Source organism: Eumetopias jubatus, unplaced genomic scaffold (genome assembly GCF_037043125.1).
Source record: "Eumetopias jubatus isolate StellerSeaLion01/CBP00866 unplaced genomic scaffold, mEumJub1_p1.0 scaffold_4, whole genome shotgun sequence".
Classification (NCBI taxonomy): domain Eukaryota; kingdom Metazoa; phylum Chordata; class Mammalia; order Carnivora; family Otariidae; genus Eumetopias; species Eumetopias jubatus.
Window position 1 is genome coordinate 104,700,513 of NW_028274810.1, and position 18,206 is coordinate 104,718,718.

Here is an 18,206-nt window from a genome sequence, read left to right on the forward strand (position 1 = left end):
AAGCCTGGTAACTGGACCACATGTGAAACCAAAGAGGAGTTGGGTGTGGAACCGGGAAAGCATCATCTTCGGCCGGAGAGCAGGAGACTGTGAGTCAGCTGGGGAGCTGTGTGCCACAAAGATTTCCATCTCCCCACCTTTCCTCCCATTCTAACTTGGTTAGTGGAAGAAACACAACTCCAACCCACTGAAGCTTCGTCTGTTGAAAGGATCTAGGGGAATCTCACAGAATTCAAGGAAGAGTCGGTAGGAAGAGCAAAACTAGAGATGGGCCTCGGGAATGGCTCGATCCAGGGACCAGAGTGCTTCAGGTCATCCCCTAAAATATAACATGCTTCTCTGTGCACATTTGTTTCACTCTCCTTTCCTCCTGAAGACTGACTTTTTTTGCTTCCCAACCCTTATGGAAAAAACTGGACTCCAACATCTCTGGGGTTTGACATGTTACTGCTTCAGCCACCCAAAGAGAGACTGTCCCAATTTCTATCTTTCCCAAATCCAGAGCTCCCAGGAAAGGGATTTAATGGCCTAGCATGGGTTGGGCACCCACTCTTGGACCAATTCACTATGGCAAAGGGCTAGGGTCATTCTTGGAATCCCCATGTGCCACCGAAGGGCAGCAAGGCAGGGTCAGGATGGGAGGGAGAGGAACAGGGGCTCAGGAGCCCACTCCATTCACAATGACGCATGTCCTCCCTTGTTCCTGGCCATCAGAATGGCCTCAGAAATGGGCATTGGTGATTAGCAGTCTATCCTGGAAACTCGAGGATGACCAGCTCTTCTTTCCATCCTCTGTGGCTTCCTTGTCACTCTTTCATACCCAGAATTACCCACAACGTGAAATGGGTCAGATCCTGTTCACACAGGAGATTGGAGCAGTAGCTCTTGACTCTCTTCTTACTCTCTTGAATCAGTATATTCCTGCAGCCTCCTCATCCATCCTGTGGCTGACCCACTCAGGAAGCTCCAGAAAGCAGGACAAGAGTCACTTTTCACACTCCTTGTCAGCCAGACAGACTCACACTCATTAGATGCCACCCTGGACCCCTGTCCTTCCACTTGCCATAAATCCACTGCCCCATGCCACAGTGGTTTTCCTGGGAATCCCTTCATCCCTGAGGGCTTTGTAAATAAGCCCCCTCCCCTGCTAGGGTCCTTCTCTGATGCATTTGGACTTCAATTTACACAATAGTCACACTGACTAATGTACACTTTCTCATCAACTTCTGTTCTACTTTTATTGAACTGTTTTCCCTTTGGCTTACTTTTAAATCTCTGCCTTCTCTTCTGCCTGACCTTTACCTTGACGTATTTAATGTTACCGCTGTAAGGTTCTTAGTCTGCCTGTCCCATCTGTCACAGACATGCCCCACACACAAGGAATTCATGGTTTACAGGATGGAAACTTTGGACAAATGAAGCATCTTTCATAATGTGAATTTCTGCCCACCTTGTTTTCATGGGCCCGAGAAGTTCCCAACATCAATGGCAGTCTTGCCCTGCCTTCAAGTCATCACATTACCACCAAGTTAATTGATGACCGGTCTAAAGCACAGTCACAATATTGGAGGAAGACAGACTGTTTCCAACAAGTCTCTGGGATAGAGGTACATTGCTTCCAATTTGGTCACACTGTTTTTCCTCCCAGTGGTCCCTCTACCCAAGGATATGCTGGAAAGCTTGATGCTAAAAGGCATCTGCTCCATATCTGAGGATTTAACATGCTTCTGATGCCTGGAGGGCAGGCTGGTCTCTGAGCAGCACAAACATATCCAATGTTTAGACCCCTTTAACCCACCAGGGGCCCTCCTGGTCACCTGCTGTGCTCACCCACATAGTGTCTAGGACAGGCTTTTGAGTAGGAAGCTACCATGAATCTCTCTCGCCTTGCACTGATGTCAGTACGAGCCCCTGTGCTAGCAGATGCAGGTCAAACGTCTAGATAGTTTACATCATGTAACTTCTTGCCTGGCACAAATTCAGAGGGAGAAATCTGCTCTCATAAGAGGTCAAGGAAGGCTTCACTAGCACATTATTTTTTAAATTGGCTTTCCTGGAAAAGATTTGAAAAGGGCCAAAGAGAGAGAAAATGTTGTTCCTTCTAAGATGGTCCAAAAACACTTTTCTCCTCCTACCTAAACTTAACAAGTGTTCATTTGGAAAATTCTGGAGTCAGGAATTAAATGGGATTATCTGAGTATACCAGAATATTGAAAGACTCACGTCCACTCCTACATGTGAAGTCTCTTTGGAGTTTCAAACAAAAAATAGAGAATTCGACCCCATCCAGGTATGAAGATCCATCTTTTCTAGAAAGCCTTCCTGGGTTGTTCCAAACTCCCAGTCTCTCCTTTCTTGGAACTCCTGAGGTCTCCACTTAGGTTTTACAATTTCTTACCAAGAGTGGTAATTATTTATTTGCCATGGCTATAATCTCTCTTGCTGATTATACATTTCATGGACAAGGCCTGGGTCTAATTCCTTTCTAACGTACATGTGTGTATATGAGGGCACATTAGCAGACATGGATCCTAGCATTAATCCAGCCTTGTATTAATTGGCGCCTTTCCAAAGGCAAGTGGTAAAAATCCCAACTCAAGTACCATTGGGTGAAAAGACAATTCATTTGTTGGCTTAACAGAGAAATCTAAGATGGTCTTGCTTCGGGTATGGCTTAACGTAGGTGCTCTTCAGGACCTGGTTTCTCTCCAGTTCTCAGCTTTCCTTTCCTTGTGTTGGTTTCATATGAGGCTCCACAAGGTGGCACCTGGCATCTCCAGGTTCAGGTCAGCCCAGAGTTCCAAGCGCCAGGAGGGAAAAAATGCGTACCCCTTCCCAAGAGTCTGCACCTAGGCCTCAATTCATCTGATTGACTCTGACCGGAACACATGCAAATTCTGAACTGGCTATGGGGTTTGAGGGTCTGGTTGGCCAGATCTGGGCGATACGTCCATTCCTGGACTAGAAGTAGCAGTAGCTCCCCCAAAGCATAAGCACCAAGAATGGGAACTGGGGGAATATTGAGGGTCCTCCACCAGGACAGAGCAGATGAGGGAGAGCACCAAATTTATAATAGCAGCCCTGGAAATTAGTACAGGCACAAATGGGAACTCACTAGAAAGAGAGAACTAGTCCCTCGGCTTGAGTGCTGGAGCGAGGGCACAAGTTATAGAAGCGGTGCCTGAGGGGTGCCTTGTCCTGCTGACAGCTGCTTTCCTGGCCACATGGGAGGCAGAGGAGGAAGTAACCAAGGGCCCTGAAGCCCAGGAGAAGGAGCAAGTGGCCAGAACGTGGACGCCCAGGAAGGTCAGACCTGAACCTGGGACAGGACACCTAGTGAGCCCAACCGTCCCCAAGGCCAGGCTGGGAACCCCCCAACACTGAGAACTTCTCTGTTTGTATACACCAGCTCCCTCTCAGCTTGGCCTTCCCGGGATGTGTCCAAATAACTTAGGCACGGTGAGACCCTATCCCCTTCCTCTTCAGGTCATGTAGCAGCGGTTGTGACCCCACACCATCCACTAGACAATGGGACCATTTCGGCCCATGGTGCAGTGTCCCCGAGCCTCAGGAGACAGCGTAGAATTCCTGGACCACTGACCGCTTCTCATTTCCTGCCCATTACCCCTCCCCATGTGTTGGCAGAGCTGCCCCTCCCCCCGAGGGTTGCCACAGGAGACCAGACCCGTGTTTATGTATATGGCTCAGAACCAGAGACCCGCAGCTGCCTCCCAATGAGAGGGAACATTACCGAGGACTTGAACCCACCCAGAGCAGGCGAACCTGCCAGGTCAGCACAGGTACCAGCCCAGGAAGGCGCTGGGAGAAGGTGAGCCTCCCCCAGCTCCCGATGCAACAGACAGCCACACATGGCTGGCAAAATCGAAGTTGCCAGTCACAGCCGACGGAGGCCCTGGATGAGCACTTGGAGCCTCTTCAATTATGTTGTTTCTGTGGACAACATTCCCTCCCCCGCAGTCCTCGCTTCTGTCAAAGGGAGCCCTGCCCTCCGCTGCTGCTTTGCTCCAGAACTGCCAGAGTCTGGGGGAGGCCTTACAGGGAGCCGTTCAAGGAGAAAGGACACTGACCTAAATGTCCTTCGTCCTACCACAGACCTGGCCGTGCACCCAGGTGGTGCTGACAGCAGAGGGCTCGGGTCAGGCGCCAGTGTGGGTATGGCCTGGGGCAATGGCCTTGGCCCCTCTGATCCTCAGTCTCCTCCATGGAAAAGCCCCCATGCACGTGTTCATGTGCACACTGTCTGAGAATTAAATGAGACATTCATGTGGCAGATGCTCTTAGGGGTCTCCTAAATATCTGCCCTCATCTCCTTCCTTAGAAACCTATGTGGAGCCTCAACGTACCCCCTAAACAACAGCATTTCCCATCTGACCAATGAAACAAGGACACTGTGTGCCCCTTCCACCGAAAGGACATGCATGGGCCCCCACCTGCCCCTGTTCCCTTTCTCTCATTACCTGTAGCTGTGCTGGCTGAAGAGCTAGTAGGACTCCCGGGAAAGCCCCACTAGGGCGCTGAATCAAGTAGAAGATGCATCTCTTTTATCTTCCCCCACCCAGGTTCTCTTTGTCTTTGGCTAGAATAAGAATGCGATGGCTGGAGCTCCAGCATCTAGGTTGGCTTATGAGGTAACTTTAAGAATGGAAGTCTTGCGTGGCATAGAAGGGACACAGAGGATCCCGCATCCCTGACAACATCACCAACTCTGAGGCAGCTCTTTATTCTCTATCCCTTAGGCTCTTATGTACCTGAACCAGGGCTATATTGGGTTTTATGGTACATGAAACCACACTTTATCTTGATGATTACAATATATAAAGCCATATGCACAGGGTCCAGCACATAGTAAACCCTCAATAAATAAAAGTAGCTATTTATCAGGTTGGCTCCAGGACTCCATTCTGCCTCTGACTTAGAAATTTGGAATTATTTTTCCTTCAAATAAGTGCCATACACATGCCCATCATCTTTTCAAACTTAGCTACAGTTCAATTAATATGTGGATTTTTTGGTATCATTTGTCTAACCACTTGCAAGAAGCTTTAATAAACATCCTTTCACAGCTCACAAACTCTGTCATCTGATTCTTAACAAATCATCCAGCTCCCAGGTCCCTCACTCCTGCTTGAAACACAGGCCCAGAGAGGCTCATCTGCCTGTCCAAGTCCCCCCAGCCAGCTCGCGGCTGGGTTCTGGCTCTCGGTCTCCCAGTCCAGGACCTCCCGGACAGCGCTGCTGTCACTGGGGTCCCTGCGCTCCAGGAGTCTGTAAACAGCAAAGGCTCAATGTGTGCAAGCAGAGTCAACTGCCAAGAGCACAGGGAGGGGGCAGGGGCCATCCAAGCACAGGAGGTGGGGTGGACGTGGCGAAAGGAGCTGAGAGAGACCCGGAGGAGAAGACAGGCCTTCCCTGGGCTGGAGGCCGGGCGTCTGGGAGGGGTGTCAGTAGGACCACGGGCAGCAAGCGCACCTGCGTGAAGCAGCAATCAACCCCCTCGGGTGTGCCGCTATTCAAACCATTGCCTGCGTATGGAGCATCCCCAGCGTCATGCGGGCTTATTTTTCCTGCATTACCCCTGAGCCTGGTGGGTTTCTCTAATTGCACTCAGAATCTGGAGAGGACCCACTTCAGCCTGAACGCGTGGCTCTGCCGTGTCTGCCTCTGCCCACCAGCCACGGCCCGCCCTGCCACGCACACACAGCCCGGCACGCGACTCAAGCCGCCCAACTGCTGCCGTGCAGTTCCCGACCCCTCTGCCCTCTGCCCCCCATGCCAGCTCCTAGGGGGTCTTGCAGGAAAGGTCTCTCAGCAGAAAGTGTGGGCAGGACACGTGCATTTGAGGAAACATTGCCAGGTCATCTTCTAAAGGGCATTTGGGGAGTGAAAGATGGTCTGGAGGGAACAGTGTTGGGTAGCTGCACTCTTCCTAAATTAAAAAGAAGAGCCCCCCAGTCCAGGGCCTGCCACACGGGAAGGACCCAGCAGCTGCCAGCTCTGTGCCCCGTGTCCTCAGCTTCATCCGTGAGCGACTTCTGCTCTTCCACAAAATCCACGGAGGCGAGGCCACGAGAGCCCTCATCTTTGTGGGTGCGATTATGTGTGTATCTGTTGCTGGGTTCACTGGCTCTGGGGATTTTGAAAAATTCATTCTGCATCTTCCCCAAGAGCATGGAGGGGTCCAACACTGCCTACATCTCCAGTGTGGGGCAAGACCGGCTTTGGGTGTGTGTCTTTGCCACAGACAGACCCGTAGGAGGGGGGCTCCAATTTCTGAAAGCCTCCCCTCTGTGTCCCGTGAATTCACAGTGAAGGGAAAGGTTAGCATCGGGCCCTCTGCCTCACTGAAGGGAAACGATGATTCATTCCTGACCTTGGCTGACCCAGCACCAGGCTCGTGAAGATAGTCATTCCAGCATGATTTTGTTTGCTTTCATCGGTTTGTTCCTGCCTCTGACCTTTGGCACAGCCCAAACTTCAATCAGATCTTCAGAAACTGGCGTCTCCTCTGTACATCAAAAGCACGGACAGGCTGGCGGGAGTTGGGGGTGCTCGGCATCTAGGAAACGCCCTTGGTCATGCCTCCTGTCGTTTGCAAAGCCGTGTGAGACTAGATCCCTCAGCTGCCGTGCAGCTGTCAGATTATGGAGTTAGAAGTCCACGCCGTGGAACATAGTGCCCGAGACCATCAAAGGCTGCTGGGGCAAACAGGAAGACGAATTCAGGCTCTTATAAAAGACTGACACCTAGGGCGCCTGGGTGGCTCAGTCGTTAAGCGTCTGCCTTCGGCTCAGGTCATGATCCCAGGGTCCTGGGATCGAGCCCCGCATCGGGCTCCCTGCTCGGCGGGAAGCCTGCTTCTCCCTCTCCCACTCCCCCTGCTTGTGTTCCCTCTCTCGCTATCTCTCTCTCTGTCAAATAAATAAAAAATCTTAAAAAAAAAAAAAAAAGACTGACACCAACTCCCACACTTCTGAGATGCCATCAGCCTTTTGGGGGAAATCCATGAGGAATTAGCTTAAGTGGCAAACACTGGCCAAGCACAGGGAAAGGCCCCTGAAGAGACTGAGGGGAGCAAACCAGGCCAAAAGGCCCGCCTGGAGAACCCCAGGACCCACGGGGCGCAGGGCGGCCGTCTCAGGGTGAGAGGGTCTATGGCTCGGGGGTGGGACAGAGCCACCCCGGGAGCAGGCACTGACCTGTACCAGAACACCAAAGCCGAAAAGCAAGACCAGGTGGATCCAACTGTTTCCGGGGAACATAACCACACCCCCAGAAAAACGCCCCAGCCGGTCCCCACCCAGCCGGGAAGGGCATCCATGCCCAGGGGTCCCTGCTGCCCAAGGAAGGGGTGAAGCACGTTCCCCCCTGCCCTCACCTGTCTCCACTATGAGGAGCAAAGGAGAAGCTCACGGGCGAGAGAGAACGGTTTTTTGGTTGGTGGGGGAGGAACAGAGACAAAGAGAGAAGGAAGGAGAGGGAGGGAGAGAGCCGACAGAGAGAGGGAGGACGCAGGGACGGAGTTCTGTTGCGTTCTGTGTTGCTTTGCTGATTCCACGATTCTAGACAGCAGCAGGTCTCGGGATAAATCTGCCTCCGTGGTCGTCAGTGGTTTCCTCCGGGCCTCTCTCCAGGAGCAAGCGGGCAGGCTGGCCCTGGAGGCAACCGCGTGTCAATTAGAGGCAAATTAGAACTTCTGAGCTCCCATTCGTGCCTCCGAGGTTGGAGATGTCGGGCATAACCCGTCAAAGGCCGACTTCGCTCAACCAGGAGAGTCTATTGTGTTCTGTTTCTCAATATAGATTTATGGATATGTTTTCAAAGCTAAGAATAGAATCCTTCAAGGTTTTTTGCTTTGTTTTTTTTAAGAACCCTAAAGAGGCTCTGGAAGGAGGAAAAGCGTGAATCCGCCAGCCTGTCTCCCCGCATCAGGAAGACGGCTGCACACAGTGTCTCAGGCTCGGGAAGCAGGGCCGTGCCCACCGCGGAGACAAGCAACCAAGGAGCTGCCAGGAGACTGCCTTGCCCTTGGCCTTCGATTCACTTCCCGAGGCCCCCCTGTGCCCGACGGACTGGCGCTCAGCCTTGTGGGGATTCAGAGGCCGGGCGAGCTGGAGCCTGCTCATCTGCTCACGAACAGCTGCTGTGTATTAAGTGCGTCCTGCATGATAGTCTCCCATGGACCCTCCAAAGCCACACATCGGCAGCCTCGTCCCCATTTCACAGATGGTGAGCTGAGGCTCAGAGAGGAACGTGAACACGGACTCAAGCCCGGCAGTGGACGAGCTTCGGAATCCGTGGAATCAGGTAAACCTGAGAAGGAGCAGATCCAGCTCCTACAGCTGTGGTCTGCACCTGCTCCTGGACCCGTCTGTGGTGTGCCCATCTGTGAAGTGGGGACAGTCATACCTGTCATGCTGGGCTGGTGTGGGGACAGCAGGTAACATGCTGGGACCCGAAGCCCAGCACGTGCTCAAGAAGCTGAAGCCACACTGAAGGTCACAGACAGCAGCCTCTGCATGCTGGGGGGGTCCAGAAGGCAGGGGCTTTGGGAGAAAAGAGGGGGGATGCCTGAGGGTCCTGGGCTGGGGGGCTGCTCAGGCCTGGCCGGGCTCGGAGCACCACTCCTCCTCAAGCCAGCCCATGGACCCTGCTGTCCCAAGGCCACCCCATGCTGCCCACAGCGTCATGTACCACTAAGAGGGCAGACTCTGGGATCAGAGCATCCCAGACTGGCTGGGTGACCCCAGGCATGTCACCCACAACCCCAGGCACCCACTTTCCTGTCTGTGAAGTGGGGCCCTTGGGAGAGGTTGGGAGAGCTCCCTCTGCAAAACCCCTTACTGGAGCATGGGATTCGGAGAGCTGGGCCTTGGGGGAGGACCAGCAAAGTCTGGCTGGGGGGCCACAGTCTCCGCATGTCACCTGACCTGAGCAGCGCCCCATGTGGAAAGGTGAGACCTGCTCTCCTCCTGCAGAATTTCCCTGGCGAGCGTCTGCTGGGCAAAAACAGGCATTTACAGAATGTTCTCATCCACACTTTGTACTTCTTCCTGCAAGGCTGGGAAGAGGGTGTCCTCCTTCCCAGCAAGCTGGCAGCAAGATGTTTGAACACTTTTAATGAGACTGGACAAACAGGGAAGGAGATGGACCTACAGCACATCCATAAAATCCTCTCCATGTTCTGGTAATGAATGACTGCTTTCATTTTAGGAGCAAAACCCAGGACCCAGGCCACAGCCTGTCCTGAGAGGGGAGAGTGAAGGTGAGCCGTCTGGTCCAGGCAGGGCATCCTTCGCAAGCTCAGGAGCATTCAGGAGGCTGGAGATTTTTGGCAGGGATGGGACTACCATTAGAACCTGAAGAGTGAGCCCTTGGCATGGAGCGGGGCAGGGAGGGGACAGGAGCTATTTGGGGGAGTTTCCATCTGTTCCCCTATGGTCCTTCCTGCCCACCACCCCTGGCCCCAAGGCCATGATGATCCACAAACTCGGTGTTGTCTCTGCTTGGTTCCGCAGGCCTACAGACTGCGCCGGGTGGGCCTGTGGGTCAGGGTCAGCATCAGAAATGCTGGATGAGGATGCTGGAGAGGACGCTGGACCCCACTGAAGAGCAGGGGCAACATTCACTGGAAGTGCATCTGCTGCCCTGGGGCCACGTGTAAATCAAGTTCCAAAGAAAGGGGGAAGGGCGGTGGGTTCCTGGGGGTGCTGGACCACAGAGGCACTTCATGGGGTGGGGCACACAGCTGTATTCCTGAGCCTCTAGCAGGCAGAGCCCCCAAAGTTCGGCACCATCCTTAGCCCCATTCAGTGAGAGGAACCTCAGGCGAGGGCTGTGCAGGGAACCACCTGAGCTCGCAGGGCTGTGGGGCAGTGGAATCAGGGTCCGGGCTGGGCCGTGGGGCGTGGAGTTTGCATTCATGGCCACCCCATGACAAGCACTGTTCAGTCCCTCATCCAGGCTCCTGGACAGCAGCTCTCCCTGCTCATGCACTGGTCACCTGGGACCAGGGCCTGGGGTCAAGGTCAGTGGGACCCCCTGCGTGAGAAGAAAGCTTGTGGCCAGAAGGAAGGGTCCTTGGGAGCTGCCAGATGCCCAAGAAGGACAGTCACCTGCCTCCGCTCCTTCCCTGGGACACAATTGGCACTTTGATTTTGCTTTTTTCACTTTTTTATTTATATGTTTGCGTTTCCCCGTCACATCTGGTTCCCCAGTGCACAGGGCAGAAGCTAGGCTCAGCTGTGACTAATCTAAAATGCCATTAATATAAATTGGGGCTAATTCCTCAGTCCCTCTTGACAATCCAGCGCTGGGCTTCTTGAGACAGAAGCCTTCTAGAAAACTCCAGGAGGACGTCTCCACGGGTAAGGGCCAAGACTCCCCCTGGAATGCTCACCAATCCCCAAGCTCCTGCAGCTCGGTTTTCTTTGGAACAGCTTGTGTTGAGGATTTCTTTCCCCTCTGGCTGCACAACCTATACCAGTGTACAAATCAGGAACCCATTAAAGATAAATGTCCTGGCTTCTCGGTGCGGTGGCAGAATTGCCGAACACAGGAGCTGAGCACCCGAGCCCACCGTAGCCCACTCTCTGAGGGTTGCAGTGGGTTGCTCTGCTGTCCAGAGCCTTCCTGTCAGCAGACTTTCCTGATCATATATTTATCAGGTCAGGTTTGAAGTGAACTGTGAGTCCAGGGAGAACACTTAGCACAGAGGCTGGATGGAGCCATTCGTTCTCCAGATTTTTCAAGCTAAAAGAACTGGCATCTGAGCAGAGGCCAGGAGCATCCCCCCCGCCCCGCCGCCAAAGTGCAGGAGTCCAGGGCTGGCTGCCGGCGCTGGGGGTGGTGCCCCGAGGCCAGGGACTAGGGGATACCCATGCACTCTGCTGTGCTGAGGGCCACTCCCCAAGTACGAGCACTGGGCTGGAGCTGGCGCTGACAGGATGCAGGAGGCAGAGCGGTCCTCCAAGAGAGAAACTGGTTCACCCAGTGGCCCAGCCTCTGTCCACCTAACGTCCATACCTGTGGCTGCCAGGTGGCTTCTGTCTCCTCCACTGAGCCACAGCTCCATTGCAGCAAGGGCTATAGCTTGCTACCCCTGCTGTACCCCTAATCCAGCACCAGCCCTGTGGGAAGCATCTGAGCAAAGGGACCAAGATGTGTATCCAGCTCAGAGGCACAGAATGGAGTGCTGAGCTCAACCAACTCTACAGGGAGGAGGGGGCCAAGCAGGGTGGTAATTGGTTGCAAAGGTTTTTGTTCCTCAGGAGGGGGTGGTTCCATGACCCTAAAATTGTCCAGGGTTGGGCAGGAGGGCTTGGGAATTGGCAGCTTCAGACTGGACCACGTATCAACCTTACCTGTCTATCCAAGTCACCTCCTTGGATCTGGCTTCTCCACCTGAAAATAAAGATGCTGCCACTCAGCTCAGGACCGCATAATGAGGCTGGACTGAACGTGGAAGGGTCTGGCACACAGCCAGCCCCAAATAATGCTCTTTCTGCCCATGGTAACATCAAATCCCAAAGACACCAGCTTCAAGCCACCTGAGCAGGGATTTCTGGAATCCATAGGTGACATAGTAAGTTTTGGGCTTGCATACCAACCAACACCTTTCGGTAAACTTTCTAAATAAAAATAATGCATAGCATTTAAAGACTGTACACGGTAGTGATAGCTGAGACAGACGGAGTCTGCACCTGCAGGCACCCACCTAGAGCGGCCTTGCCGAAGACAACTTGAACCCTGGGGCAGCCACAGCTGACCTCTCTTCTCACTCTCTTCCCATTGTGACAAGGATTCCTGGCTCGCCATTCGGGATTGCTGGGGGTGGAAGCAAGGCTGGTGGGGCTGGCGGCAGCCGGGGTGCCCACAGGCAACAAAGACCAACGCCAGGGAGCTTCTCACTGCAGACCACTGTTGGAGCTGTGTGTGATGGCAGGTGGATCCCAGGTTGGGAACTGAGACGTATCACCCTGGGGGAAGAGAGAGGTGTTGCTGCCTTAGACTGGGAACGTTCCTTCTGAGTCTCACACAACATTGGATGGAGCTTTTGAATGTTTCCAAAACAGGTCCTCAATTTCCTGCCCTGGCCAGCGAAGAAAATCACCAGGAGTTGGGGGAAGAGTGAAATCTGGTGCATGGAGCATTTCTGCCACAGAACAGTCTTCTTAGACAACCCTGGTGTCTTATTCTCGGCCTTCAGATCACGCCATTGGCCATGGAGTGACAGCCCTTTCCTGGTGTGATGAGCGTTGTGAAGGCTGTTTCAACCCGCCTCTCATTTCAAAAGCCTATATGAGCACTGGCCCCTCAGCTTCCACGTGGGAAAGCAGAATATTGCATCCTCTGCCTGTTTCCTGCAGGGCACCCTGGCTGGAGAAACATCCTAGCCTCCATGTCACTATTTCCTGCATATGCTGCTCTCCATCCCTGTGCACAGAGCCACTCAGCCACTCAGCTCAGGACTGCGTCATGGCACTTGGGGCCCTCTGGACTACCTATGCACCAGGACCCAATCCAGGGCACACACACAGATGCACATCCTCCATGCTGACCTCCACCCAGCTTTCCGTGTTTTTGCCACATCACTAGAACAGCATCGGCTATGCAAACTGTCTTCCCCTGTAGCATGGACCCAGGAGTCCCCAAGCCCTTCTCGCTCCGTGTGAAATGCCCACACACCGACAGACAGCCGTTCACACTGGGTCCACCCGTGGTCCATCCAGCCACGCTGTAACAGGTGTGCTGGCGTGCACACACATTAGGAAGAGCATGTACGCACACTATATGTCCCAGAGTGTCATGGAGTAGATGGATGTTGTCAAATCGACAGCCTGTCCTCTCTGAGCTTAACAGGGGCCTTTTCCCGGTCATTCCAACTTCGCAGAGGTGGCATGGCACAGGCTTCTTGCTGCTTGAAGGGGCGCAGGTTTGAGTGACACCTTCATTGCTTCGGTCTCCTCTCTGTCCACAGCGACAGAATTTATCGTTTGTCAGTTTTGTGCCAGGAAACAAAATTTAGGGTTTGTGAAGATGAGCTCCCCTGGTTGACCAGAGCAACCACTTGGCTCTTCTGAAAATGAACTGAAAGCTTCCAAGATGTCATGTCACCATTTGAAAGTCTCCCAAGAGATCACACCCTGAGGGCCATGGGCAATCAGATCCCCATTCCAGTAAGTTCCAGCGTACAGAGTCCGCAGTCCGCACGCTCAGCCTCGCCTGCCCCAGCACACAGAGCTCTGCAGGCTGTGTTTGTACTGGAGTCCAGCGCACACCATGTACGTTGTTCAGTTATTCTAAGTGGTGGTATTTATGTTCCCATTTGTATCACTACTTTTATGCTTTAATAACTACTTTTAAACATTGATCTGTCTTCAGGAACTGGAAATAGATTACACCACTCCCAAAAAGTAAGGAGAAGCACAGATGTTTACAAACATAAACAATAGCATGCCAATTACCAAAAAATGTGATGACCTGAGAGTAACAGCATTCTGATAATTTCTGCTCAAGGGAACCAGCCCAGACTTGTGGTTCATGCGCATCCTGAAAGGCATAGCAGTTACCAAAAACATAGTGTGATTTCTGTGAAACACATGCAAACAAAGTTGTTTCACTGCTTTTTTTTTCCCCCCTCTAGAACAACCAACTCCCTGGGAACCCAGCATGGTTGCCAGGATCAGCCCAGGGTCAGCAGCCCAAGCCTGGAGAAACATCCATCTTCCCCAAAGCTGTGGGTGGCTCCGGAGCCTGGGCTGTGTGGTGATTCATCAGGAGCACCCGCGTGACCCCTGATAACAGAGCTGCCGAGCTGGGGAGTCAGAGACCGGGGTTCAAGTCCTCACACCCTGGGAGTGAGCCAGCTGGGCAGCCTCTCGCGGCTCCACGTCCTCAGGTGAAAATAGCCATGGCACCTGCTTTGTACTTGCAAGGATATAATGAGATCACACGTACACATTTTTCCACATGGAGTAAGCATGCATGGCTGGCTGCTATTATTTATTATGTAGCAATCAACTGGTAATAATATTAATCACTCAGAAACTCATTTGGGGAGGAAAATATCTGCTTGGGAAAAGCCCTGATTCTGAAGAACACCCATTATTTTGCTCTCATGAGCCAGCGAGTTCCCTGCCCACCGAAAAACGACCAGCTGGAGGTCAGACAGTGGAGCAGGGACGGCATCTGCCCCTGTGAGTGATGAGAGCCTCCATCCAACCAAGCATTTCCATTTGGAAATCTGGACGAAAAGGCAATTTGCTGGATGCAGCAGATGAAACCATTCACTGGCAGTTTACTTTTGGCTTGGAGCATGTTTCTTGCTTGTTAAATATTTATGATATGTTTTTATTTATTATTTATGAGGCGCTGGGGAAACACACAGTCTGAGTTCGGCTTCGTGGATGGGATCCCTTTCACTCCAGGAGGCGGGCTCCAGGCCACTGACACACCAGCTTCGAGCCTCAGACCGAAGACTGTCTCCCTCCAGCCCCTCCTCACAGCGACTCCCCTCCCTATACAGCTGTGGCTGCCACCTTCCGAGGAGGTGAGAGAGCTGGGCCTCCCTGTCCTCGATGCCGTTCGCTGACCAAGATGCCCCCACTCTGACCCCACCTGACCCCCTTCTTCCCCAATCAGAAAAGAAAAGCAAACCTCTCCCCCAAAAGTGTCAGTGATGTAACTTTTGTCTCACGAGTATGTGGATCCCCATCCTTCACCCCTCCATTTAAATTGATTAATTGACCTTTAAAAATGTACCCAGAAAATAAATTGCCTAATAAAATAAATTATCTCATATTCAATGATGCCTGAAACCCACTGAAACTTGAGAAGAGACTAATGAAGCAGCAAAGAAATGACTAATGAAGGAAATACGCTTAATAAAGAATAATTGATTGGCGATTGCAGGAGCTTCATGCTCCACTGGGGCTTCCTGGGAGAGGGAGCTCTGGTGGGAACCTGGACCAGAGACCCCAGGTAGGGGCGATGAGACACTTCTCGTATGTCACCATCCAACACCACCCCTCCCCGGTGACAGAGGACAATATTTGTGACTGCTCAGGAAGCCAGTCATGAAGACAATCATCAAGCATGTCCTTCACCAGCCTGTGCACCCCTGCCCCCCAACAGATCTGACATCGACCCTGGAAGGTGGTTGGGGGTTCAAAGCAAGTGGGGCACCCTGAGCCCAGCAGGTGTTTCAGCCCCAAAAAGGGAACATTGGACAAGGGTTTAGATGCAAATTCTGAAGGAGCCAAGGTGGGTGTGGTGGGCACATCTCCCTCCAGAACAAACAGATCCTTCAGGGACAGCTGCAGGAGTGCCTACCCAGAACCCTGCATCAGGACCAGGGCCAGATCCATCATTTCCCTGACACCCAGGAATGAAAATCTAAGAAGAAACGGCATCTGTGCCAAGTTGAATAACTAGGACACCTTCTTGAGGATGGCCGTATCTGGTCCACGGCCGCAAAGAATAGTTCTGATGTTTGCAGGACAGGATGGAGTTGAATGAATGAGTGTCCTGAGTTCAATACAGATGCAGCATCTGTATGCAAAGGGTCAAACACTGCAGACACTGTGTTTGGGCAGGGGACTCACTCCCCCACACTCTGCCCACAACAGGACACATCTATTGGACACGGGCCAAACCACAGGGTATAACAGAGCCCAGTGAAACTTGTTGGCACTGAGTACCAACAGGGAAAAGAGGAGATAGGAAACTGCTCCTTATTGAGAGTCTAGTCTGCACCAGATGCTGGAGCTGAACATTACACATGCATTTTTTCATCTGATCCTCACACAAACCTTGGCCAGCCAGAGCTGGCCTCACAGCATGGGCTTCTTACCCAGTGTTTGCTTACCACACATCATGCTGCTCCCACATCATATTACTTATCCATCCAGCCTTCTCTCTATACATCCTTCTCTCCATTCATCTTTCTATCCATCTATCCATTCATCCATCTATCCACCCACCCATCCATCCATCCATTCTTCTTTCCAACTATCCATCCATCCATCCATCCACCCATCCATCCATCCATTCATTCTTCTTTCCAACTATCCATCCATCCATCCATCCATCCATCCATCCATCCATCCATCCATCCTTCCATCCATCCATCCATCCATCCATCCATCCATCCATCTTTCCATCCATCCATCCATCCATCCATCCATCCATCCATCCATCCATCTATCCATCCACCCATCCATCCATCCTTCTCTCCACCCATCCTTCACTCCATTCATCTTTCTGTCCGTCCATCCATCCATCCATCCATCCATCCAAGGAACCATCCATCCATTCATTGTCTATTCACTGAAAAATGCTCACAGAGTATCTGCCAATAGGACCCTGTCTCCATCCTTGTCTCCCTAGTAAGTTTGCTTCACATCACATTAGCTCAGAGGGTTGTGCTAAACCAGGGCCTCCACCAAGTTCCTGTTGGTGACCCATCACTCCAAGCATTGTGGTGCCAACCTTTTGGGTATCTTCAGCCTTTCTTTCTGGTTATTTGAGTCTAGAGGTAGACACGTCCATACCCACTACCCCAGCACTCTAAACTTTTTATTCAATTTAGACTTTTGTTGTCAAGAAGTCAACCCTTGAGCAGTGGTCTACAACCAGGGTGAGAAAAGCCAACATGCCTTGCAGAATGGCAGGGAATTCCTCAAGGCTCAGGAAGACTGCCCTTCTGTACAGTGCTATCAGATGGGAATTTTATCCTGACCCAGGGCTCACCCACCTCCTGTAAACACATGTCTCTTTGAAAATGTAAGGAGCACCTTTGAGTTTGCTTATATCTCAGCCCTCTTGGCCAAGAGGAAGAGACAGTGTATAGCAAAGAATTCAACCCTTACAAAGAGAGGGCTGGTATTTGCCTTTAGCCCCTGGAAGGTCATCTCTAAGCCCATGGAATGTCCTGTCTGATAAGAGTGTCCTTATTTGCCAGGGGACCATAGGCCATGCTGGATAATATAACAGTTTGATTTAGGGTAGGGGTTTTGGGTCAAGTTGTATCAGCTCACCCTTCAAGGGACTGAAGACCAAAGTCAGCCATGTGGGTGGTCAACCATGTCTATGTGATGACACCAAGGCTGATGGATTTCCCTGGAGGGAGCAGTGTGTGTGTGGTCGCCACTGCTGCTGGAAAGAACACCATCCACGCCTTCACAGTGGGGAGGATGGTGGGAGCTCCACACATGGAATTTTCCCAGACTCCATCTCATGAGTCTCTTCCTTCAGCTGATTTTAATCTGTGTCTTTTTGCTATAAAGATCCATGAGTATAACAGATTTCAGCTAGTTCTGGGAGTCATTCTAGTGAATTATTGAACCTGAGGATAGTACAAGGGACGCCCAAAAGCTGCAGTTAGTGTCAGAAGTAAGGGTGGTCTCAGAGGGCCATGAACTCTGCAGTTGGTTCAGAAGTGAGGGTGATCTCAGGGATGTTCTCCTAACTTTAAAGGCAGATTCTCATCTGTATCTTCCTGGGACTTGCTGGGGGATCTGGACTGCGCATCTACAGACAACTGTTGGGAGGCATGCCAGCATCTGTGCGTGTGGCTGTGATAAATCCCTGAGGCATGTGGACGGATACCTTTTGCCTGGCCCCGATCCCCACACAGCCCGCTCCTCCCTCGGCCATTATTACTGTCATGTTTTATAGGCAGAGCTCAAATGGAGTGAGCAGAAAGCACTTCAGCTTGAGTCCCATGAAAGGAAGTAATGAGAAATCCATAAGTCTTGTAAATAGGTGATAAGACAAGTCTTTAAAATAAATGGGGGGATAACTTAATCACATGTAAGGCAAAGGCATGAGGACAGCTGGCTGAGATCAGGGCTGCTTGCCAGGATCTGGAAACCCAGCCCCTCCCTGAAGGAACCCTTAATGTACTTCTCCCCCAAGAAAGGAAACGGGAGGCCCCATTTATTACACCCAACCTGGGGGCTTAATATATTACTTCACTTAACCATAGCAGTAACCCCGAAAGGGCAATGACCTTCCCCATGAAGGGAGTAAACGCCCTGTCAAGGGGTACAGCCCAGGTCTGCTGCCTCTATGGCTGGAGATCTCTTCCACCTGTCAACTCTCCCAAAGACAAGTCCAATGTCCAGGGACATAATGACACTGTGAGATCTATGGACAGGCCAGTGGGATGAAGGTCATGACTACAC